A 25,710-nucleotide genomic window follows, 5' to 3' on the forward strand; every position below is an offset into this window, starting at 1 on the left:
CGGGCTGTCTAACCTAACCTAACCTAGATATAGCTCCCATATATAGCTTTCGCCCGATTTACACTCATATGACCACAGAGGCCAATTGTTTGCTCCGATTTAGTTGAAATTTTGCACAGGGAGTAGAATTAGCATTATAGCCATGCGTGCCAAATTTGGTTTAAATCGGTTCAGATTTAGATATAGCTCCCATATATAGCTTTCGCCCGATTTACACTCATATGACCACAGAGGCCAATTTTTTGCTCCGATTTAGTTGAAATTTTGCACAGGGAGTAGAATTAGCATTGTAGCTATGCGTGCCAAATTTGGTTGAAATCGGTTCAATTTTAGATATATCTCCCATATATAGCTTTGGCCCGATTTACACCCATATGACCACAGAGGACAATTTTTAACTCCGATTTAGTTGAAATTTTGCACAGGGAGTAGAATTAGCATTATAGCTATGCGTGCCAAATTTGGTTGAAGTCGGTTCAGATTTAGATATAGCTCCGATATATATATGTTTTTCTGATTTCGAAAAAATTGGTCAAATATACCAACATTTTCCTTGTAAAATCGCCACTGCTTAGTCGAAAAGTTGTAAAAATGACTCTAATTTTTCTAAACTTCATAAATAGACTTTTGCGAAGTTTCCTTAAAATTGCTTCAGATTGAAATTCCGAAATTTTTGCTGATTTGTGATTGTCCTGTATTTTGTGTAGGCGTAAGCGAATCTTCTGAACATATAGCTTTACATTACAAGCGGATCTGGAAAACGTTACTTAAGCAGTCTGCCAATGTGGTTGGAACAATAAGGTTATTTCAAGAGAATAAAATAATCGGGTGGGTAAAACTAAAAGTGCCTACTTGTAATAGGTACTTTTAGTTAATGTGGTATCTAGGTTTTTTTCCCGGGATCCCGTTTACGGGAATTCGGTTGCCCTTCCTAATTTTTTAGTCATATTACTGTAAACCGCATTCCAATAGACTGGTAGACTAAATATTGCAAGGATGTGTTTATGAAATATTAAAATGACATCTTTTATTATGATAGTTTATTTATTTTCAATTGTAGATAGTGCATTGTTTCTGGGAATATTGACCGAACATGTGCATATAGTGACTCTGTTTTACGATGGGGACATCGAAATAATTTTCTTTCATTTCCACTCTAGTTTTAATGTTAGAAAAAATCCCAGTGTATCGGAAGAGACTGTCCATTGTAAAAGCTTTTTGTATTTTGTTATTATAAAATATTTCTTATTTTAGTATAATGTACATAATATACATTGTTAGTTGTCCAGACAGCGCCTTATAACCGTAGTTTTAGGTGATTTCTAATTTATTTAAATGTTTAAATATATGCCACATCGAAGCCAGTTTCCCCTTGACCGGGATTCCGGGAAATTCGATAAAAATTCCCGCCTTCCCGGGAATGGAAAAAGTCTGGGAAAAAACCCTTGTGGTATCACAATATATCATGATTTTTTCAATATTTAATATTGAAATGGAATAATGAAGATAAATGAATGTCAACGTGGCCAGGCGACAAAAATGCGAGATGATTCAATTTGGCTTATAGTATATGTTAATTACCTATGGAAATTACATACGAGAATTATTCCTCCCAAACTGATACATTTTTTACCGCCAACTCATTTGGGAGAAATAATAGAATCGTAGGTAATGTCCATAGGTGAAAACCCAATAAGAGATAGCAGTATTTACCACCACTACAGTAATTAAAGGGTAAGCTATAGTCTTAAACTATTATTTAAAAATTGTCAGACTTTTAATCATTCGATATTTATTTGGAAAAAATACGTCCCGCTTTAATAATTTTATTGCTGCTACTTTTAAATTTTGAAAGAAATCAACCGTCCAATATGCTCTTTAAGTAGAATAGTATTCTTGAATCCATCTCATTCCTCAATAAATCTATAGGGCATGCATTTAAGGAAGAAAAAAAGATTCCCAGTCTGCGGTCGACTATCTATTTTTGGCCGAATACCGAAGTCGATATGAAAGATCGGTGTTTTACTTTCGTACCTATTTGAAAAAGGATCTGAATGCGATTCCAAACTTTTTTTTTAGAATCATCTATTTTCTAATTCGGGGAAGCACTGTTAACCAAATATATTAAAGTTTGCAAAATCAGGGTTTTTACCAAACCATATTTCATAACTTGCATTCGTAAATACCCGCTCTCTAGTTTGCGATGAATCATCCCTTTAAGCTTATTGTTTTTATCATCCTTTTATTCAGGGTTCTTATATAATGCAGTGTTATGTTACCTATATATCCAGATCGTTTTGAAACATTGCACAAATAGTTATTATTGGAGTATGTTAGGTTGGATGGTAGTGCAATCGGTTCGAATGGGACCACATTTTGGTATACCAATGTGAAACTATTGGTCCCTAATTACATAATGGCCCAAATATTTAGGCCCAATGTTGAATTCTTGAGTCTCCGTCCCCATAGCATTCGAAACCAAATTTGATTTTTGATCGTCCTGGAAACTGGTTTTTGCCACGATATTCTCGGTAACGGACATTAGTAATCAGTTTTGTACAACACAAAAAGTGGTCCACAATTAGACATTGCCGATCCATAATTAAATTGGTTTACATGAGATTATAGTAATCGACTTTATGTGTAAGTTAGGCTCTCTATGAACTGACTTCCCATTGAAAAAAATTAAAGAGTGTCCATCGTTAGCTGCCTTTTCAGTAAAATTTTGTACGCAATCCATGCTGGAGGTAGAGATACTTGATTCATATAGTTTTTTCCACTTTGTATTATGATGTATAAAACATTTCAAAACATCACTTGATATTCATTATTGCCTCCCTAAAAATGGCATATTTGGTTCAGCAATATTATACACATTTCTATTATTTACCCTTACCGTTGTCTTGGGGAGAAGTATTTGATTCAATATGAGTGTCGCAGCCAAAAGTCGATTTTTTTCTTTTTATTTCAATTTACTGCAGTTACGAAGATTTAAGAAAAGAAAAAAGTAAGAGAAAAATGTGAAAAATATGAATACAATCAAAATCATATTAATAAGTGGATTGTGGTTTTTGACGTGCATGAGTTGTATGAAAAATACATTGATATTAGTGAGTGTCATTATACATCGACTGTTTATAAGCGTAAAATGTAGTGTAATTATTGCGAACTTATTTCTATATTTGGACTCTTTTTTCATTAGTTTTTTTGTTTTTTATAAAAAGAGCTTAGCTGTCGTTATTTATCCTTCACCATGATTAAGGGTTCATATCGAATTAAAGGTTAAAAGTTCCTAAGCCACCACCAGAAAATGTGGCCCTGGCATAATTATTTGCAATTCTTCGAGATTTTTAAGTTTGGATGGCACTAAAAGAAAATTAAACCCATAAAGGGTGATACGGTCAAAATTTGGTCAATACAAACTTGACGTATTTCTTTCAATTTTGCATTTAAAAAACCTGAACACCCCTCATTTTGAAGATGTGTGTGTGTAGAACGTTGCTCCTATTTTGATTTTGGAATTCACTCTTCAGTTGTCAAAATTCCGTCCAAGCAAGAAGAACAGCGTATCAAAATTTTGCTCGCGCATCGCGAAAGTCCGAGCTACTCGCACGCAAAGCTGGTAAAATCGCTAAAAGTTACCAAATCAACCGTTACAAATGTAATTAAAGTGTTTGGGGATCGTTTGTCGACAGGGGGAAATCGAAAACCGGAAGCCGCTGAGACGACAAAGAGAGTTGCCGGTAGTTTCAAGCGAAACCCTAACCTCTCTCTCCGAGATGCCGCAAATAAGCTGGGTGTATCGTCTACAACCGTGCATCGAGCCAAAAAACGAGCCGGACTATCGACTTACAAGAAGGTAGTGACTCCAAATCGCGATGATAAACAAAATACGACGGCCAAAGCGCGATCCCGGAGGCTGTACACGACGATGCTGACGAAATTTGACTGCGTGGTAATGGACGACGAAACTTACGTCAAAGCCGACTACAAGCAGATTCCGGGAGAGGAGTTTTATACGGCAAAAGGAAGGGGAAAGGTAGCAGATATTTTCAAGCACATAAAACTGTCAAAGTTCGCAAAGAAATATCTGGTTTGGCAAGCCATCTGTACCTGTGGCTTGAAAAGCAGCATTTTCATAGCTTCCGGGACTGTCAACCAAGAAATTTAAGTGAAAGAGTGTTTGAATAAACGTCTGCTGCCTTTCCTGAAGAAACACGGTTGTTCCGTACTGTTTTGGCCGGATTTGGCATCTTGCCATTACGGTAAAAAGGCCATGGAGTGGTACGCCGCCAACAACGTGCAGGTGGTTCCCAAGGACAAGAACCCTCCCAACACGCCAGAGCTCCGCCCAATTGAGAAATACTGGGCTATTGTCAAGCGGAACCTGAAGAAGACCAAAAAACTGCTAAGGACGAGCAGCAGTTCAAGGCAAACTGGCTTTCTGCGGCGAAGAAGGTGGACAAGGTGGCTGTACAAAATCTGATGGCAGGTGTCAAGCGTGAGGCCCGGCAATTCGGATTTGGAAAAGCGAAAACCTAACTGAATATTTTTCCTGAATTTTATACTAATTGAACTTGAAAAAGAAATTTAATTTGATTTTTTAAATAAACGATTTCACAGATTTACACGCGTTTTCCCTTGACCAAATTTTGACCGTATCACCCTTTATAAATATTTCTGGAACTCTCTCTGCATATACTTCTAATGTGTAGTTTTAACGGAACAATGTAATTAATAGGGTAAAGCCTTCGAAGTCCAAATGTCAATTGGGAAATCATCTTGTTGAAATGTTTATAAAAGCTTAATCTACTGCCTATAAAAAATCCCAAGAGGATCATACACACAAAGAAAAAAAACGTTTGGAAAACGTGTATAGAAAACGTTGTTCTTATTTCATTCCTTCGAAAATATTAAATTTGTCCCAAAAAAAAAACACAAATTGTTATAAATGTTTTACTTTTGCAATATAAGACGCATATTGAAGTTTCTTAGTAAACATTTTATATAGGAGAATGTAATGCCGAACACCTTTACGAAATCTTGAAAAGATTTTTGGAATAAATGTAAAATTACATTATTTCCATTTCAAAAATTTTTAAGATAGTGGGCTACTGACGGCGCCTAAAACTATGCTCCATAAATATAACTGCTCCACTGTATGCGTTGCTTGTGCGTTGATAGCTATAATAATTGTCTGTTTATGACAATAAAAGCAAAATTAGGGGAAATATTGAATTTACGAATCTAATGGATATTCCATCAGCTCGTATTATCTTAGACTTAATTCTGTTTAAACTATCCCACACATCAACCTCATTGACTGCTTGAAATTCAAATTCATCACTATCCCTATAGTCGGCTGCCTGTCTATAAAGGGTGATTCTTTTGAGGTTAGGATTTTCATGCATTAGTATTTGACAGATCACGTGGGATTTCAGACATGGTGTCAAAGAGAAAGATGCTCAGTATGCTTTGACATTTCATCATGAATAGACTTACTAACGAGCCACAACGTCGAATTTTCAGTGAATGGGCCCTAGAAAAGTTGGCAGAAAATCCGCTTTTTTATCGACAAATTTTGTTCAGCGATGAGGCTCATTTCTGGTTGAATGGCTACGTAAATAAGCAAAATTGCCGCATTTGGAGTGAAGAGCAACCAGAAGCCGTTCAAGAACTGCCCATGCATCCCGAAAAATGCACTGTTTGGTGTGGTTTGTACGCTGGTGGAATCATTGGACCGTATTTTTTCAAAGATGCTGTTGGACGCAACGTTACGGTGAATGGCGATCGCTATCGTTCGATGCTAACAAACTTTTTGTTGCCAAAAATGGAAGAACTGAACTTGGTTGACATGTGGTTTCAACAAGATGGCGCTACATGCCACACAGCTCGCGATTCTATGGCCATTTTGAGGGAAAACTTCGGAGAACAATTCATCTCAAGAAATGGACCGGTAAGTTGGCCACCAAGATCATGCGATTTTACGCCTTTAGACTATTTTTTGTGGGGCTACGTCAAGTCTAAAGTCTACAGAAATAAGCCAGCAACTATTCCAGCTTTGGAAGACAACATTTCCGAAGAAATTCGGGCTATTCCGGCCGAAATGCTCGAAAAAGTTGCCCAAAATTGGACTTTCCGAATGGACCACCTAAGACGCAGCCGCGGTCAACATTTAAATGAAATTATCTTCAAAAAGTAAATGTCATGGACCAATCTAACGTTTCAAATAAAGAACCGATGAGATTTTGCAAATTTTATGCGTTTTTTTTTTAAAAAAGTTATCAAGCTCTTAACAAATCACCCTTTATATTAGGCCTGGCGGATTCTGTGGAGGCTCTAATATAAAATTATCATTATAATTTAGCACATTTATATTCCCATTTCTTATGCCATTAGTACTTGAAATACCCATAATTATATATCCTTTTCCACAAGCCCCATGCGAGGAAGATTGTAAAATATTCTGAAAAAAAAACGTACCTTCCGTTGCGAGTTACATTCCCACGATGGTACAATTTTTTTCCAAAGGGGTTCATGAAATATAAAAATGGTATTGATAATTGTTCAAACCCGTATGATAATAAAATGAAACCAATAATAAAAGTTTAATGAATTTCAATACTACTTAAGGGTTCTAATACTTCTATACACACGTACACTTATCGTTATTACTTACGATTACGAGTATCGAGTATGTAAAATCTTCAATAAGAGGAAGAAGATCCATAAAATCAGCTAATCCTATATCATGAAGAGTGCAAAGTAGGAAAGTTTCGCGAATAGACTGCTCAATTGGGTAGATGCACATTATTGTTGTTGTCTGACAGGAAAAGGATAATTGAATTCCTTCAATATCATCTTGATGAATCCAAGGATAGAATTTTTTCTTTTGACATAAGTGCCGATATGAGCATCAACATCTGTAATCAAGCACTACAGCCAAAATATTTATTGTTTATAGCCGATAAGGATTCATGAATGTGTCTATAGCAGTTAAGTCTACGACAAACTTTTCACAACTAAAAAACAAACACAATTGATTTCTACTTACAAAAAGCCCAACTATTTAAGAAATATAAATTATTTTAAAAGAACTGGACAAAAATATATTCAAGAAATTATTTCAGATTTCAATAACCCCCTCTTGAGGGCGTAAGCTGATCTTCTATGGAGCATTAGGTGAAGAATACGAAAATTTCCAAAAACTTTTTTACTTTACTTGCGTTCATTTTGAAAAATTAGTTGATTGTGGTTGAGTTTTAATTCGATGTTTTTCAATATGTGACCAGCTCCATAAACTATAAATTTGCATAGAGGGTCTGTCCACTTTGAACTACAGTGAGCAAAAAAATTGTATACCAATATGGAATAATTTATGAAACGATATGGAAAATATGTTATTACATACCTGATATTATTATACTGAACAGATTTCGAAAAAAATCACTAAATTTCTGGAAATTCCCCACCAAATCCAACATTTTCGCCCCCATCCACGAAAAAATATCACCAAGTTGGGAGAAAACTCCCAATACTGGCTACACTGCTTATGTTATCCGTATCTTCCTTTCTGTTTATCGTTTTGTTAATTATCTCTTGTCAAGCTCTATTATCATTCTCTGCTTCTTTGTGCAATATTTTGACATTGTCAGAGTTAGCTGAGTATATATATAAAGCAATATATCCGAAAACTAATGCCCTTTACGAAAAACACAAAAGAGTATTTCCGAAAAAATAAATTTTGAAACCGACATATTGTTTTGATTGTATATATAAAACGATTGTATATATAAAAAACATACGTGTCTGTTCTGGTACACACATGTACAATTTTCATGTGGTGTCACACTTAAAAGGTGTTCTGGCCAACACTATACACCGTCATAGACCTGAAAAATTTACACGAACATTTCTTTTGTGTAGGCTTAGTGTACAGCCATCGTATGCAAAGTTAGAAGTTTCTATAACAAATAAATAACACATTCTGAAACCTTAATATGTTTTTTATAAATATTTGCAAATTTTATTGGGAAAGTCACTCATATATGGCAGAAACCACGATTTTAAAAATCCATCTAAAATTTGAACCGAAATTTTCTCTGATTGGTGTATAAATTTTGGGATTGTTTTAATCAGCTGATTTTCAGTACGTTCGAAAGTATAATGTTGCCACAATTTTTAAAAGTTAACACAAAAAGTTTTAAGCAAAATTATCTTTGATTTTTTTGAATACTATCCGCTTTCCTAAACAAATCAAAGGTCTTTTTGAAAATATAAGGTAACAGAACAGAAATGTCAAATCAAATCACTTCGCACAAACTTTTCGTTTTTTTAATTACATTGATAAATAAGGAAAACACCAATGATTGAAAAATTCATTAACGTTTTTTAGTGCACAGGTGTATGAGATATCCTTTATATCGATCCATTTTTTATTGACTTTTTTAAAGAAATTCTAAAAACGAACAAACAAATAAACTTCGTATCAAAAATAGCTAAACGTTAAGAACAGGGGGGTTACTCTGTATTGCGATGCGTAAGAAAAATTGTCGCGAATCGAGTAATTGGTACTCAGTAATTCGTTTTCGTATCTACCTTGCGCATCTAGTTTTCGCAAATCTGGCATCACCGCACTCTATAATGCGAAAGCGTATGTCAAACTCGTTCGTTGATCGCAAAAATCGTGCGCAAACAAAATAGCAATCGCAAAGTAACAAATATGTAAGTAAGCACAATTAAATTTTTATATTTGTATCTAAATTGTTTATTGTTTTAGGGAAAAACCAAAAAAGTTACAGACACAGCAACGTCAGTTCCAAACTTTGGTAGACTTTATGGTCTCTTCCGCAGTTACCTCAAATTGTATGTGCTTGGGACAAAGTATTCGTTCAATCACCTCGCAAACTTCTTTTAAGCAGCGCGACATAGATTGCTCTGATAGTCCTAAAAGATGGTCTTGGCCGATTTGTAGATAACCACCTTGTCCAAGCAATTTCAAAGCAGCGGCCACTTTTATTGGAGTTGGAATGGCTGTGGATTTATTTGGAACGACGAGGTCGTCTTTAATAGCGTTTAATACATACATAAACGCATCTTTATTAAGACGAAATCTATAAAAATGAAATATTCGAAAACGTTTGTCACATAATTTGAGTTTCCATTTTCTTACCCGTGGTCACTTAGGGAGAGTATATTTGACCGATCTCGCAAAATTCTTCTTGTAATTCGTTCATGTTAATTTTCTTCAAACCATAACGCTATCGAATCCATAATTATTACTTTTTTGTTATAAACGATTAGCAAGTTTTAAAAGAACACGCACCGAACGGAAGATTGTTTAAAATGTTTTTATTTACAATTTTTTGACATTTCTTTTTATCATTTTCGTTATTGTTTACATTGTGCAGCCAGCGTTGTCATATTTTCGCTTTATTTTGCTAAAGCGTTACCATATTTTCAGTTTACTTTGCGAAAGCGTTTGCGCAAGTGATACAGAGTACCGAATTGTACTCTTAACGCATTTAACTATCGCATCGCATTTGCTTTCGTATCGCAATACAGAGTAACCCCCCAGATATAAGCAATGAGAAAAGTTTGGCAAATAACCGGTAATGCCAGATTGAATTTTATGTAAAATCGTCTTCTCCAGGAAGTGTCCCGAATCTTTCACAAATTTTGCCAAAAAAACCCGGAATTTCAATAACTAAACGAATATTTGAAAACGATTTGAAATCAAATCGCTTTAAAAAATATTTTTGGTTTTAAACGCACATTTGTCTGTCAGATTTTGTACCATTCCATTCAATCTCATCACTAACAAAAACAAATAAATTATACAATTTCCTAGCAGGTTCTTCTGCAATGGACTGTATTTGATTTTCAGTTAAAAGGCTCCAGGAAATGTAAATCAGTAAAGAGAAAAACAAGAACAAAAAACGCAAGAGTTAGAAGTTTGTGGACGAGTTTATTGGGGGGCAACAGTCAGACGTATTAATAATCCTATTGTAAATTATCTCTAGGATGTAAATTGAGTGAAAGCTTTCTTTTCGTAAATTTAGGGTTGCCACTTTTTACTAATACTATACATAGCGAATATACAAGATAGACTTTGATTAACCTCAATATTAAACAAATAAAACAAAAATAAATATGTTGTTGAAGTGGCTTCAATAAAAAAACAGAAAAAAGTCTCTAGACAATAACTACTTTTAAAGCAGATGTACTAACTCAATTGATACATATTGTCTTTTTCATCTAGAGTTAATTAATATTTAACAGGAATATAATTGTTTTTATTTATAATTTTGATTGTGTTAGAAAAAGTATTTGCGAAAATAAAGTGATTTTCAACTCGAAAACTGAACATAGTACCAGTCTTTAGGTGGCGTTTATGCGAATTTACCAAAAGAAATACCATGTGATAAAATATGGACAACTATTTTCGACTGTTTTTCCATGTCCCGACAAATCCCGGAATCCCATCATCTGGCAACACTATACTATATTCTGGCAGAGAGAATGAAAACACAAGAGAACGAAACTGCGTCAGTAGGTGGCAGTCATAAGGAAAATTTCTCTAATATCATGCAGTTTTTGTCGGTGCGTTGGCGTCACCCAGTTCGGGTCTCTGCCGGCTTTACGAAACTAAAGGAAAATATGATCTAGAACCTACTTTGTAATAACAAATATTTTTTATAAATGTTTTCATTGTATTTTTTTGGAAGACAATTTGAAATTATAATTGTCGATGTTTCTATAACTAATTCATCAAAGCATCGCTTCGACCACTATGCCGGTGATACCAAAAACTACGGTCATTGTGCAACATCTATACGGTTTACATTTGTTTTCTTTGCAGAAAAGAATTTTTCGTCATCTTGTATTTCCTCCTCTCTGATTCTGGCAATACCTACCCAATAAACACATGATGAGCGTTTTTCAAATGCAACAACTATTGAGTTTGAGGGTAAATATAATTTTTTTTTTGTTTCTTGTTGTTGTTTGTTGTTACAAAATTCATAGAATTTTGGCTTTGACTTCCAATTAGAAGTGGGGATATAATTTATAAAAATTTTTAATTTAACTCGCAACGAAAATTGTTTGAGAAATTATACATTTCAATTTGAGGATAACACTTGAGAAATTATTGCTAATGTGTTGAATTTTACTGTTGAGGGTAATGTCTGTTTTTTGTTGAGAATGCGATTTTCTCAACAATTTCTCAACTTGAATATTACTCCAATCCTTTGAAAAAATGTATGAAAACTTGTTGAAATTTAGCATCTTTCAAACGTGCGTGGAATATAAAAGCATAATAAAAAGCACAGAGACGAGGAAAGTAATCAGCAAATTTATTGGTGGTCCGACGCATGCTGTGTAACTCAATTAAATAATCGTATTCGACAACTCATTCGAATACAACGTACGCACGCATGTTCGCATGGTATGTAATTCCACCTTAACGTAAGCCATGCGAACGAACGAAAGGATGTTAGAGAATCCCAAATCTAAACGAAAGTGAATAACTACCGTTCGTTCGGATAGCAGAAATAATCCCTCCTATTCTGGCAAAACGCAAACTTTTCTTCTATCGCTAGTTCCAGAACCACTTCATATTCCTTGGCAAAATATGAAGTGGTTCAGAAGTTATTTACAGATAAAAATTTTGCGTTTTTCGAATTCGTAAACCAGAACAAGGGTGAGTATTTTAATTTTCAACTGAATGGAGATAAAATTAATGTTATGTTAAAAAACAGTGATTTCACTACGCTATGTAATACTAGGCTGTCCATTACATCTCTTTTAAAGAGAACATGTTCTCTTTTTGTGTTCGTATCTTTTTGTTCACTCTCTTTTTTTGGTGCCGTATTTTTATGTCCAACAGAGGTCTATTTCAAAAAAATCCTAGATTGATGGAATTTTGTTTATTTAGTTGGAATTCGCCACTAATTGTTTACTGGGTTAAATCTATTGACAAATTAAAGGCCGGAACACAATTGCGACGTTTCGACGTACGGCGTTAAAATTAGAAATATATGTAACTGAACGTACGACGTAAATACGCCAATACGTTGTCGTCGTCAATTGTGGGCGAGATCATAAGAACATGTGTGTTTTATTTTTGACAGCGTATTTTTGGATTTATTTTGTTTATTTTTTAAGAAAATGTGATTCTTTTTGTTTTTTTTTTATTGTTTTATTATATATTTATTTCGTTATTTCTATCATTAGAAACTATTATTATTTTAATTTTAACATCAATAAAATTATTCATTATTTAATAAAGAATTTTTTTATTGTAAACTCTTTTTTAGTTAAAATGTTCTCTTTTTTTAAAAGCGAAAGTTCTCTTTTGAAAATTATCCATATGGAAACCCTTGTAATACACTGACATAAATGCGTTTAATTGTTGAATTTTCTTTATAAAAAAGTGCTCTGATTGTCCCACACTGAAACTGTAAATCAATGAGCGATTTATAGTCTCCAAGTGAACGAAAGGCAATAGGAAACTAAATAATTAGGTCAATACTTACTAAAATATTTGTTGCATCGCGTTTTGGAAAATAATCAATAATTGGGCTTTATAGGTAGTTAAAATATTATGAATTAATCACAAAGGAAAAAAACTATTCCACTCAACCGTACTGTTCAAATCACTAATAGCAACTAAATCATGTGTATATACTATATCAGCGTTGCCATTTTGGTCCGATCGGACCAAAATTGGTCCAAAAGATTTCTAATTTCTAAATTTGGTCCGATGGTCGGACCAAACGGAAATTGGTCCGTTTTGGTCGATTTTCATAAATTTGGTCAAAATTATACATTTTTTCTAGTATTCAAAATTTTTTATCACATATTCAATAGTATCTATTCACTGAAAAAAATATTGTCGTGAGGCCGAATATTTCATGTTATTAAATATGAATGCGAAGTTTGCTTAGCACAGAATCATTTCTCTGATATAAAGTTTTTTCCTTGTCCAAAAGTCGATAAACTTTTCAATGAAGTCGTTTTGTCTTTATAGTTAAACGATTCGACTTAAAATTGGGTATCCTAACATGAAAGAAGGGAGCCACCGTGGTGCAATGGTTAGCATGCCCGCCTTGCATACACAAGGTCGTGGGTTCGATTCCTGCTACGACCGAACACCAAAAAGTTTTTCAGCGGTGGATTATCCCACCTCAGTAATGCTGGTGACATTTCTGAGGGTTTCAAAGCTTCTCTAAGTGGTTTCACTGGAATGTGGAACGCCGTTCGGACTCGGCTATAAAAAGGAAGTCCCTTGTCATTGAGCTTAACATGGAATCGGGCAGCACTCAGTGATAAGAGAGAAGTTCACCACTGTGGTATCACAATGGACTGAATAGTCTAAGTAAGCCTGATACATCGGGCTGCCACATAACCTAACCTAACCTAACCTAACCTAACATGAAAGAAAATTTCGTTTTACTTAAGTCAACTTGGCTTTAATACTTCTGATAAAAATCTGCAAAATCAATGAAATCATCTATACGAGGGCAGTTCGGAAACTTCTTAGCCTAGCACAAAAAGCGCGGTATAAACAGAAAAAAGTTAAGTGTTATGAACACATGTTAAATTTTGTTTCGATTTGGCAACTCCTTCATATAGAAACAGGTGTTCAAAAGAGACGCATCCACAATTTTTTTTACAATGGAAAAATTAGAAATGCGTGCTGTCATTAAATATTTACATAAAAAAGGTTTATCGGGACAAAAAATTCATAATGATATGGTGAATGTTTTAGGTGAAAGTGCTCCTTCATATGCAGCAGTAAAAAATTGGGTTGCTGAATTTAAACGTGGTCGTACAAGTATTGAAGATGAACCACGTAGTGGACGTCCAAAAACAGCAACAACAACAGAAATTGTAGCCAAAGTGCATGATATGGTATTAAATGATCGACGAATAAAAGTGCGTGAAATTGTTAATATCATGGGCATCTCAAATGATCGAGTCCATTTAATTTGAAAAATATGAAAAAGCTTTCTGCAAAATGGGTGCCGCATTTGTTAACAGTACAATCCAAACAATGAACTGAAGCAGGAGAAAGTCCCCAAAGAAGGCAAAAACAATTCAATCGGCTGGTAAGGTTATGGCAACGGTTTTTTGGGACTTCAAACACGCAAAAAAATAATTCTTTCCTCCCAAACGAAATTTTAGACAAACAAAGTTCGTTTCTCATTTGCTTTTCGCTGTAAGGAAGTGTATTTGGAAGAAAAGTATATACTTTTTGTGATAAACGTTTATTCTTTTCCAGGATGTAAAAACAATTTCATAAAGACTAGCTCAAAAAAAAACATTATTTTCTTGCTAATTGCATTGTCCCTCACATCTTTCTCACATCCACGAGGATTTTTAGTTCTTAACACCTTTTCCTGTAATACCAACAATGTAGAAGAAATTATACGATTTTATAAATTTTAAAATTTTTTTTTTTACCTTTCGCTTGGACGGAGAATCGAAACGCGGACCATGCACATTGTAAGCCAACACACTAACCACTGAGCTGTGTACCTGTTATGGTCATCAATAGATAAATATCCATATAAGTTATATTTATATAGCATAGCTTGCGGCGCCCACGAACCGAATAAACAATGTTTATTTAACAGAAACAAACAGTTAGTTTGGCACCGTGGAGCAGTGGTAGCTACGTCCGACTCTCATGCCAAGGGTCGTGGGTTCGATCCCTGCTTCGGCCAAAGTTTTTTTTTTTGCTTTTGTTTTTTTTACATATATTCCAGATATATTCGGAAGATTCCGAAAAAATGTTCAACATTACATTGTACTATATTAAATTTTGAACTGTAAAATGTGTCTTATTAAAGACCTAAAGTCAGAAAAGAACAGTGTTTGATATAAACGAAATGGACTGTGTTGTTATTTCAAAAATAACTTTTTTTATTGAAAAAATAAAAATTTTGTAACAAACGAATTTTTTTGGTGATAAAAGTTTAAAATTTTCGCAGCAATTCAAAAAACTCTAACAAAAGAAAAACGTTTTCGGTACACGTTTTCCAAACGTTTTTTTTCTTTGCGTGAAGTTATTTTATTAATTGACTATCTGCAAAAGGGCAAAACAATAAATTCAGAGTACTATTGCAACCTTTCGGATCAATTAAATGTACAAATTCGAGAAAAACGACCTGGCTTACAACACAAAAAATAATTTTTCATCAAGACAATGCACCAGCGCACAAGGGATAGAATTGCTAGAAAAGCGTTGGACTAATTGTATTGAAGTTTCAGGAGATTATATTGAAAAATAAAAATATTTTTGAAAAACTAACTATTCTCTTTCATTGATAGGCTAAGCAGTTTCCGAACCGCCCTCGTAGTATTGTTGAATTTTTGCATCTTGAGTATAAAACTAAAAAGCGTTTAAAAATATATCACCATATACAAAATAATTTATTTATTATTGCTAGAAGTTTTCTTTAACTGTTTTGCATATGAGGGACTTTAAAATAAAGTGTTAAAATATTTTAAAGTCGTTTTTTATTTGAAACATAAAATAATTTTCCCTTGTAGTCTACAAGAGCAAAGACAAAATCTATGGAACCGTGAATGCTTTTTTTCAGTGTGGGATTAGATACTATTTCAATCACAGAAAATCTCGCATTTTAGGTCTTGGGTCAGGTTTTATATTTTTTGGACAATTTTAACCCCAATACTCGAATGTGCACAAGAAGTGGAATATTAGGATTGAGCTATATAAGAATATGGGCCGATATGGACCAAATTTGCCGCACAAAATTATGGGTGCGAAGCAACACTACGGAAATCTATTGTATTCTCTCAAGTAGGGTCTTCATGGGGCAAAGGCAATATAAACCAAATGCGTCTTTAATTTCCTCTAAGTTGATGTCAACTAAAATTGACCTTTTCCAAAAGTCTATTTTCTCAAATTTTAAAAAACGTTGATAAGTCGACGTTTTGATTACTATGTCAGCCGCTAAATCATATTAGTGCTTTCTGGTTTACTTTACTTTTTTTAATAAAAGTACTATGTACAACAATAAAATAAGTTTTAAAGCATTTTTCTTCGAAATTGGAAATTTGGTCCGCTGGAGGGAATTTTGGTCCGATTTTGGAAAAAATTTGGTCCAAAATAAAATTTCGTTGTGGCAACGCTGTACTATATACACATATTGGGAAGCCTACTAGGTAACGGCATTTAAAATGTGTATAACAACACAAAACATATGCATGAAGGGCACATTTCAACGGTCAGAGATGGAAAATATTAAAACGTACTTTTCTTATGGAAACTACATTGGTGTTACAATAAGGTCCGCTCGCGTTGCATTAAAAACTAGCAAGAGAGTAACAGTGTATTTTACTCACTATGGCTAAAATTGCTGAAAAGAACACAAACGCCATAAGAAAAAAACGTATAGGTGGGTATTAAGTTCGAGTTTAGCCGCTAAAATCGTCATTTTTTCACGATTACTTTTCTTTAATAATCCATTGTAAGGAATAGAAACTTTATGTCAATTTGCTTTGAGCTATTCCCCATCAAGTTATAATAAAATTTGAAACAAATATGTATAATTTTATGCCTTTTTTCACTGATTTAGTTTTCACTTTTGCAGCTAAACTCGAACTTAATACCCACCTTATAAGAAAATTACGGCCATTTTCATGTAGCTCCGTTTGGCTTTAACTTCTAGTTAACGGAAAGTAAATTCAATTTTATCGGACATAGTTGCATTATTATACATTATTAAGTCTTCAGTAAACGTACTATGCATTTTTTTCTATAAAAAGTACAGAACTCTGTAATGTAATAACAACAAAAGATATGCTAAAACCTAATGATTCTTGCTTTAATGAATGCAACATGGATAAATATATCATAATGTTTTAATAACATATGTATTTATGCGTCTTATAATCGATATACATCTTATTTTTTGAGCTTGAAGTACGTTTTATGTTTGTACTTTATCATTAAAAAAACAAATTTTTTTGTACTTTCCATCCCTGTTTCTAGTAACTCATAAAAGTAGACAACAGAGAGAAATTGTGTTTGTGTGTGTATGCAATTGATCGCTCTCTTTATAAAGAGAGCGTATGTGCATATATGCACATACTTGATAATAATATTAAATTAGGTTTTTCATTATGTTTTGAAAAAGGCTTGAGACAGTGTTTTATTGATACAATATACTGAAAAAACCAAAAGATGTTTTTTATAGTCTTCTGTCGTTTCGGGACGAACTATTTCCAATGAACGGTTCACCAACTGGAACGACCGGTACTAGTTCCGTCACTTTCGCTCCTATGTTCCTTTTCTTATTTAATGACTCATTCCAATTTTGTCAGTTGTTTGACACCATCATATGATGAAAAATCAAATTTTTAAATTGTACCAACGAAAAAAAGTGTACTTTTGAGTTCAAATTGTATACAATTTCAAAAATAATGGGTTGGAATATAGTCACCGAACAAATTTTGCATTCAATCTTCCGAAATGTTGTATTTTAGTCAGATGGTCGATATTAGTAAATTTTGTCGTTACAGATTTTAAATGTAAAATTTTTATTCCACTTGACTGTAATTAGTCAGTACCAAAAAGATTTGAACAAGATATTTATAATGGACAAACTTATTGTATAAACACCATATAATCCGTTTTGATGCTGGGGCGTCTGGAGCATTTTGAACACGAACTGAATATCTCAAATTGTACCAAATAGGTCATTGTAGTACAATTGTACTTTTCGGAAGAGAGATGTATCAAAATTAGTACAATTGGCCCAACATTTGTTTCCCTGCAAATTGAAAAATGAATTTCAAAGATGCTACAAAAACGGATCATTTAAGCTGCATTTATATAAAATAAAAAAAAAGTAATTCGGTTTAAAAATACATCGAATACGGAATGTTAATCCAAACTTGTATATTTCTTCATACAAACGTGCTTATTCTATTTCCACTAGTTGCTTGCGAAAGAGCGTCACCAGTTGAATGATTGAAGTTATTCAAAGGAACTAATAGAATGGAGGAACGAGGAATAAAGACCCTAGTCCCTCCGATAGTAGTAGATGACAGTGATGGCAAATAGTAAAGCCGGCACTAATTTTTAGAATGAGATGAGACCATTTAAAGGAACTAGTTCCTTTCTACAAAAGGAACGATTCAGGAAAACGGTGAACGATTTTGTCAAAGACTATTTTTGTATATACGTCTGCTCAGATATTTGCTTTGTATTTTTATAAATTGTTAAAGAAAGTCTCTTGAAATAATGAGCAACTGCATAAAGTAATCTGAGTCATATATCTACAGTTATAAAGTTGTCGTAACGTAACGGCAACGTGTGATCTTTTGACAATTACCCCAAAAGGCCGGTATGCACCTCTCGCGAAATTTTCGGTAGCAAAATTTTATTTAAGTCTACAACAAAAAAAAAACGGGTTGTGTACGGGGGGCGGTTCGGAAACTTCTTAGCCTATCAATGATTGAGAATAGTTATTTTTCAAAAATATTTTTATTTTTCAATATAATCTCCTTAGTCCAATGATTTTATAGCAATTCTATCCCTTGATTAAAATAGTTTTCCTCAAGATCTTCAAAATAGTGATTTACAACTGTAATTGCATCTTCATTTGAGGTAAAACGCTTGCCACAAAGGAATTTTTTTAGATTTGGGAACAAGTCACTGGGAGCTAAATCAGGAGAATAAGGTAGGTGGTCAAGCAACTTTAATTAGTTGATTTTAGCCATTGTTAAAACACTCTTGTGCGCTGGTGCGTTGTCTTGATGAAAAATTATTTTTTTGTGTTGTAAGCCAGGACGTTTTTCTCGAATTTGTAAATTTAATTGATCCAAAAGTTTGCAATAGTACCCTGAATTTACTGTTTTACCCTTTTGCAGATAGTCAATCAATAAAATACCTTTGAAGTCCCAAAAAACCGTTGCCATAACCTTACCAGCCGATTGAATTGTTTTTGCCATGTCCGTCTGTCCGTGAACACATTTTTGTAATCAAAGTCTAGGTCGCAGTTTTAGTCCAATCGACTTCAAATTTGACACAAGTATGTGTTTTGGCTCAGAATAGAAACCTATTGATTTTGGAAGAAATCGGTTCAGATTTAGATATAGCTCCCATATATATATATTTCGCCCGATATGGACTTATATGGCCCCATAAGCCAGAGTTGTACCCTAATTTGCTTAAAATTTTGCACAAGAAGAACCATTAGTACTATAGTCAAGTGTGCCAAATTTTATTGAAAGCGGTTCAGATTTAGATATAGCTCTCATATATATCGTTCGCCCGATTTACACTCATATGACCACAGTGGCCAATTTTTTAACTCGATTTAATTGCACATGGAGTAGAATTAGCATTGTAGCTATGCGCGCTAAATTTGGTTGAAATCGGTTCAGATTTAGATATAGCTCCCATATATAGCTTTCGCCCGATTTACACACATATGACAAGAGAGGCCAATTTTTTGCTCCGATTTTGTTGAAATTTTGCACATGGAGTAGAATTAGCATTGTTGCTATGCGTGCCAAATTTGGTTGAAATCGGTTCAGATTTAGATATATCTCCCATATATAGCTTTCGCCCGATTTACACTCATATGACCACAGAGGCCAATTTTTAACTCCGAATTATTTGAAATTTTGCACAGGGAGTAGAATTAGCATTGTAGCTATGCGTGCCAAATTTGGTTGAAATCGGTTCAGATTTAGATATAGCTCCCATATATATGTTTTTCTGATTTCGACAAAAATGGTCAAAATACCAACATTTTCCTTTGTAAAATCGCCACTGCTTAGTCCAAAAGGTGTAAAAATGACTAATTTTCCTAAATTTCTAATACATATATATCGACAAACCTTTATATATAGCCCCCAACACATTTGATGGATGTGATATGGTATCGAAAATTTAGATCTACAAAGTGGTGCAGGGTATAATATAGTCGGCCCCGACTTTAGACTTTCCTTACTTGTTTTTACCTAACATTCACCATATCATTATGAATTTCTTGTCCCGATAAACTTTAAAAAATTGCGGATGCGTCTTTTTTGAACATCTGTTTTTATATGAAGGAGTTGCCAGATCGAAACAAAATTTAACATGTGTTCATAACAGACATGGAAGTTTCCAAAACACTTAACTTTTTTCTGCTTATACCGCGCAAGGTGTGCTAGGCTACGATGTTTTCGAACTGCCCTCGTATAGAGTAGCATATTGCACACAAATTTTAAACCAGCTAATCGCTTTTAAAGATTGTTAATATTTGTTCCAAATATTCCTCAAATAAATTGTTGATTATTTACAGACCTCCTAAAACTTTTACACACAAAATGATTGTAATAAATTAAATGTTTGCTGCCATGAGTCGTCAACATCTCTCCAAAATATGCTTTTGGCAACCCTATTATGAACAAAAACTTTCATTAGAAGTGCGTACCAGCTTACGAAATTCAACGTTACCAAAAATTTCGTTAGTATAAATAGCAATGCATGTCTTATCGGAACGAAATTTGTCGCTAGAGGTACATACGGCCTTAATTAAAAAACGTACCATATTATGCACTGCACTCGCGCACTCACGCGACTGCACGAATAATATCAATTTCTCATAGTCCATTTTAACAAAAAAAAAAACTTTTTTTTTGTCTTTTTTTATAAAATATCTTTCACGCTGATCACCATTTCCCTCATCTTTCATATGATTAGAATTGTGTTTTTAGCAGCACGAAAACACGAAAAAAATAATAGAATTTTGCAGATTCTTCCCTACGATATCATTATATCGTAGGCATACCCCCAGATTTTTGGTTTTACAAATCGGTTTTATTCTAGGACCTACGGGAATTTACCAACAAATGTTTTTTAATATATTGGGAATTATATTTATTTGCTTTTCTCAAATAATCATTTCATACTTTTATTACACCTTCCCAACTAACCACAACCAAACCCCTTTTCCAATGTGACTCTTGAGGTTTTAATACATGTGCCAACACAACTTCTTATCTACACTTTGTTTCTGTGTATATAAAATACACATTTGCACATACATATGTGATTATTATCATATTACTTTATGCATAAATGCGCAGTGGAAATGAATTGTGAAATTACATAAAAATAATAAATTATGGTTTTGTTAGTTTGTCGGTGGGATTTTATTTTCAAAGCACACTCCAATAATATAAATATATACATAGTATACAGGTATTCTTTACACAGAATATATCTGTACACAAAAAACACAACACATAACAGTATACACACACATCAAAAAAACGGGGACAAAAGAAAATGTAATATATGCAACCACGAAAACGAGAAAAGAAACATAAAATGAGAACACACTAGAACTCTACCTATCATTTATTTTCACCGATCACTTTATATGCAACCAAATCACTCAAAAGCAGAAAAACAACTGTAGACTTTCTCACGTAGTCTTTTTTGACATTTTTAATGTTTAATGTCAGTGATGGCATTTTGTACTTTTGTTACAATGGCCACAAGATAAGTACCAATACTATTTTTATTTAAATGTAGAATTTATATTAATTTAATAATGATTACATTTTAATATTTTATTAATTAATGTGCAAATTGTATATCATCTTTCCTAATTAATGTTTATGTGTTTGTTGTCGTTATTACAGCTGAAAATGTATTTGTTGGACAAAACATTTGTGTATCATCACTGGTACTGTACAGTGACTGCTGAAATGTGCAAAAGGCTCAACACTCACGATTTATCGTACAAAAATTTTGATATAATTGGATCACGAAATTGTCTAGAAATAAAATAATATTTATTTATATTTATAATTTCTGTAAATAATGTTTGCGTGACAAGTAAGAAAAGCATATAGTTTGACGGATACGATATTATTATACCTTAAGGTGAGTACTAGGTTTGGGTTTTCCACCAAACTACTATATTATAAGTGAATAAATATATTTGTATGCACAAACCGCTACGTAGATACTTTTGCTAATGAATATTTTCCGAAACGTTGTTATAGGCTGTTTACATTTTAATTCCATAGGAAAATACGCCAGAAATGTTCGGGTATAAATTAAAAATAATGCTACTTTGCATTGGGTACAAGTAAGAATATGAATATCAAAAATCGACATTTCGACTATTGATCATAAAAATCGAAGTCGACTTTTTGTTATTTTCAAATTCGACTAATGTGAATCCTTTTATACTCTGGCCCTACAACAAACGCCAACTGAAAGTATTTTGCCATCATTATAGTTTCGAGAGCCATTTTGATATTTTGTGAATCACAAAGCGCGACTAGCTTATTATAAATTATTTAAATAAAAACGAAAATGAAGTGCTTGAATGATAGTATGGTATTTTTGTTCCAATTTGGTATATTTTTCCAGACACGCTGCCTCTATCAATAATAAACAGAATAAATTTTATGTCGTATAATAACGTCGTATTTATGAAAATTGGTTAACATTAATAAGTAAAAACATAAATGAACATAAAATTAAGCATCACATTTTTTATTCATGCTTTATACAGTACCTAGGTTGAAGATAACGGATAATAGATGTCGCTGTTGGTAATAACTATTCACCTGTAGATGGCAACACCTAACAACAATAATGATGTTAAATTTTAAGTAATTAATAATGAGGTGTATTTGCTTGATTTTCCATTTCCTGACATTAATTTCTTCTTATTCTTAGTAAACGACAGATATGTATCGAACGCCCTACATAATTTTTATTATTTTTGTCTCAAACCAACGAATGTAGGGACATTGAAACAAAGAGTTTGTTATAAAAAAACACCGTCGTACAATGCCATTATCTTCTATATATATAAAATTCAATCTATGTTTGTTTATTTGTTTGTTTGTTTGTTTGTATGAACCGAGTTGGCTCCGAAACGGCCGAACCGATTTACTTGAAACTTTCAGAGATCATAGGGGACGTTCATGTGGTGAAAATAGGGTACCTCATTTTTTGACACCTGGTCGCGGAGGGGGACCTCCCCTTTGTCGGACTTTTTGAAAATTGGACCAAAGTTGACCGATTTGCTTGAAATTTTCATTGAAGGTTGGGGTTGGCAACTAGACAAAGATCCGCTACTTTATATTTCGATATTTGGTGGCGGAGGGGGACCTCCCCTTTGTTCGACTTTTTTTTAAAGTACAGTGAAAAAACTAAAATTCTCTAAATTATCTGAGATTTAAAGAGAACATGTGGTGAGGTTATGGAATTAATATGGGGTACCTGATGATTTCATATGCGGACGGGGAGGGGGACCTCCCCCTTGCCTTACTTTTTGAAACTTGGAACAAAATTATGCGATTTGCATGAAATTTTCATTGAATGTTGGGGTTGGCATCTAGACAAAAATCCGCTACATTATTTTTCGATATTTGGTCGTGGAGGGGGGCCACCCCTTTGCACGACTTTTTTTTTTAAAGTACAGTGAAAACAAAACTAAACTCCCCCGACTGAAATTTTACGGAAAAATGGGTGAGGTTATGAAATTTATATCAGGTTCCTGATTTTTTAATAAAAATAAAAGGGCATAGGGAGACATCCGCTTCTCTTAAGTACATACAGAGAAACAATTAAACTTTACCGAGTTACTTGAAATTTACAGAGGACTGGGGAGAGATCGTAACCTCTGTCAACCGTAATAGTTGATACCTGATTTTGTGATTTTTGGACGGAAGAGAGGCCGCCCCTTTAGGCTTATAATTTGCTTGACATTTTCTGGGACGTTTACAAAAGATACGCTTTTCGACATTTGGTCGGGGAGGAGGTCCTCCTCTAAAACTGCAAAAAAATGGCTCTATTAACCATGATCCTTAATCTATATCTGTCCATAAAGCTCGAAAAATAATTGTATAATTAGATATAATGCATTTGGACGTCAATTGCCTGTTTCGGTATCAGGCTAACATGAAATATAAAAAATTTAAGTTTTCTTGAAATTTACAAAGGAAGCGGGGGAAAAGGTTATAAATGAAGAGGCAACCTTCATTGCCCCACACTTGAAGGAAAGTTTCAAGAATTTTCAGGGAAGGTTAGGGGTGCTATTCACTACGGTATTTGTCGATATTGTATCGGGGAAAGTGACGTCCCTTTAAAACAATAGAGCAAAAATTAAACATCTCCGATCTACTTGAAATTTACAGGGAACGTGGGAGGAGGTGATGAAATTTATACATGATTTTTAAATTAATATATGATTTTTCGATATCTGGTTGGGGAAGGGGAAAATTGAAATAAACTTTGTCGATTTACTTCGATAGAATTTATAAGGACCATTGAGTAGTTGCGAAATTAATATAGGGTACGTGATAGTCCGATATCAGGTCAGAGTGGAGCGAAGGTGGGGAGAGAGTTCCCTTTTGTCGGTTTTTTCTCTTAAATTGAAAGTGGAGGGTTGTCCGTAAATGGGAACTCGGTATATAATTTTATGATTTTTGCACAGGCTTCTTTCCTCCAGACTTCTTATTAGTAAAGAGAGGGTTCCCTTTTGTCCGTTTTTTTTTTCTTAAGTTGAAAGTAGAGGGTTGTCCGTAAATGGGAACTCGGTACATAATTTTATGATTTTTGCACAGGCTTCTGCCAGACTTCTTTTTAGTAAAGAACTTAAATTTACATGAAATTGGCAGCCAACGTAGAGGGTGCATTATTTTCCAACATTTTAGCAAATGTTAATGTGGTAAAATTTTTTACTACTTTTGTCTTTTCCGATTTATTGGATAGGAAACAGTAATTCTTTGTATGTTATTATAATATAATGCTTAATTTTCAGATATGTTGAGGAGAAGGATACCTTTACTTGACAAACCACACTTAAAATTCACGAGAAATATAGAAGAAGGTACACCCTCTCCCGCCGTATTTGTACCTATAAACGAAAAATCAAGTAGTCCGATTTGTTTAAAAGAATTCAAATCTTTTCAAATTTGTTTTCAGCACGAAGGATATAGTTGACTAAGTTAACGCAAAATGTTCCTCCAAATACGCTTCGGAAGGCGCAGCGAAGCGGGCCGGGTTACGCTAGTATAAAATAAATGTGCCATACAAGTAATAGTTATGCATACAACGATTTTTTTTCATTATATTTCGAATCATATTTGTTTGTGAGCGAATTAATGTCCATTGCAAATTTGATGAGTTTTCTGTGAGTTGGTTAGATTACACTAGTTTACAAAATAAATTTTTTTTCATGTACATTTGCTGATATGTATACTGTAGTATCAACAACGATATAATCGGACAATACTAATTCGAGATATAATTTATTTAGTGAACAAGTATATACGGCCGTAAGTTCGGCCCGGCCGAAGCTTATGTACCCTCCACCATGGATTGCGTAGAAACTTCTACTGAAGCCGATGGCAAGGTATCTTAAAACTTCCTAACACCGTAATATACAAAGATTATAGAAGAGGAATATAGGAGATTGGCTACTGAGCACATCAAAACATTTACCACATTAGTTTAATACTCGAACCAAACGCGTATACGACAAGTATTGACATAGCATTAAAATGCAAATAAAAAGAAATTAAGGCACGAAATAAATTTCCATAAAGGGGAAAATGTAATTTTTTTTGTTGTTGCCTAAAATTTAACATTGTTTCATTAAGAAAATTAAAATTTTCATTTAAACAATAAAAACCTAAACAACTAAAATA

General features: G+C 33.7%; 1 protein-coding gene and 1 long non-coding RNA gene across 4 annotated transcripts in view; one reads left to right on the forward strand and one right to left on the reverse strand.

The window, feature by feature from the left end:
* The window catches only part of LOC142232305 (uncharacterized), a 32,298-nt gene extending 10,804 nt beyond the window's left edge, over nt 1-21,494 (reverse strand). Inside the window, exons 1-2 of one of the 3 annotated variants that reach the window (XM_075303056.1) lie at nt 21,385-21,423; nt 6,680-6,936 (exon numbers count right to left, since the gene is read on the reverse strand). The gene's annotated coding sequence lies outside the window, so the exon portion shown is untranslated. Of the gene's footprint in view, nt 1-6,679; nt 6,937-12,536; nt 12,640-21,384 lie in introns of those variants that run through there. The other 2 variants (XM_075303057.1, XM_075303058.1) reach the window with 2 other exon arrangements.
* LOC142232307 (uncharacterized) lies at nt 8,514-9,151 on the forward strand. The gene is made up of 2 exons (XR_012721089.1): nt 8,514-8,724; nt 8,780-9,151. It is a non-coding gene; the product is annotated as an uncharacterized LOC142232307 (long non-coding RNA).
* Nucleotides 21,495-25,710: the final 4,216 nt, after the last annotated feature.

The sequence above is a fragment of the Haematobia irritans genome, chromosome 3, assembly GCF_050003625.1.
Source record: "Haematobia irritans isolate KBUSLIRL chromosome 3, ASM5000362v1, whole genome shotgun sequence".
NCBI classification, from domain to species: domain Eukaryota; kingdom Metazoa; phylum Arthropoda; class Insecta; order Diptera; family Muscidae; genus Haematobia; species Haematobia irritans.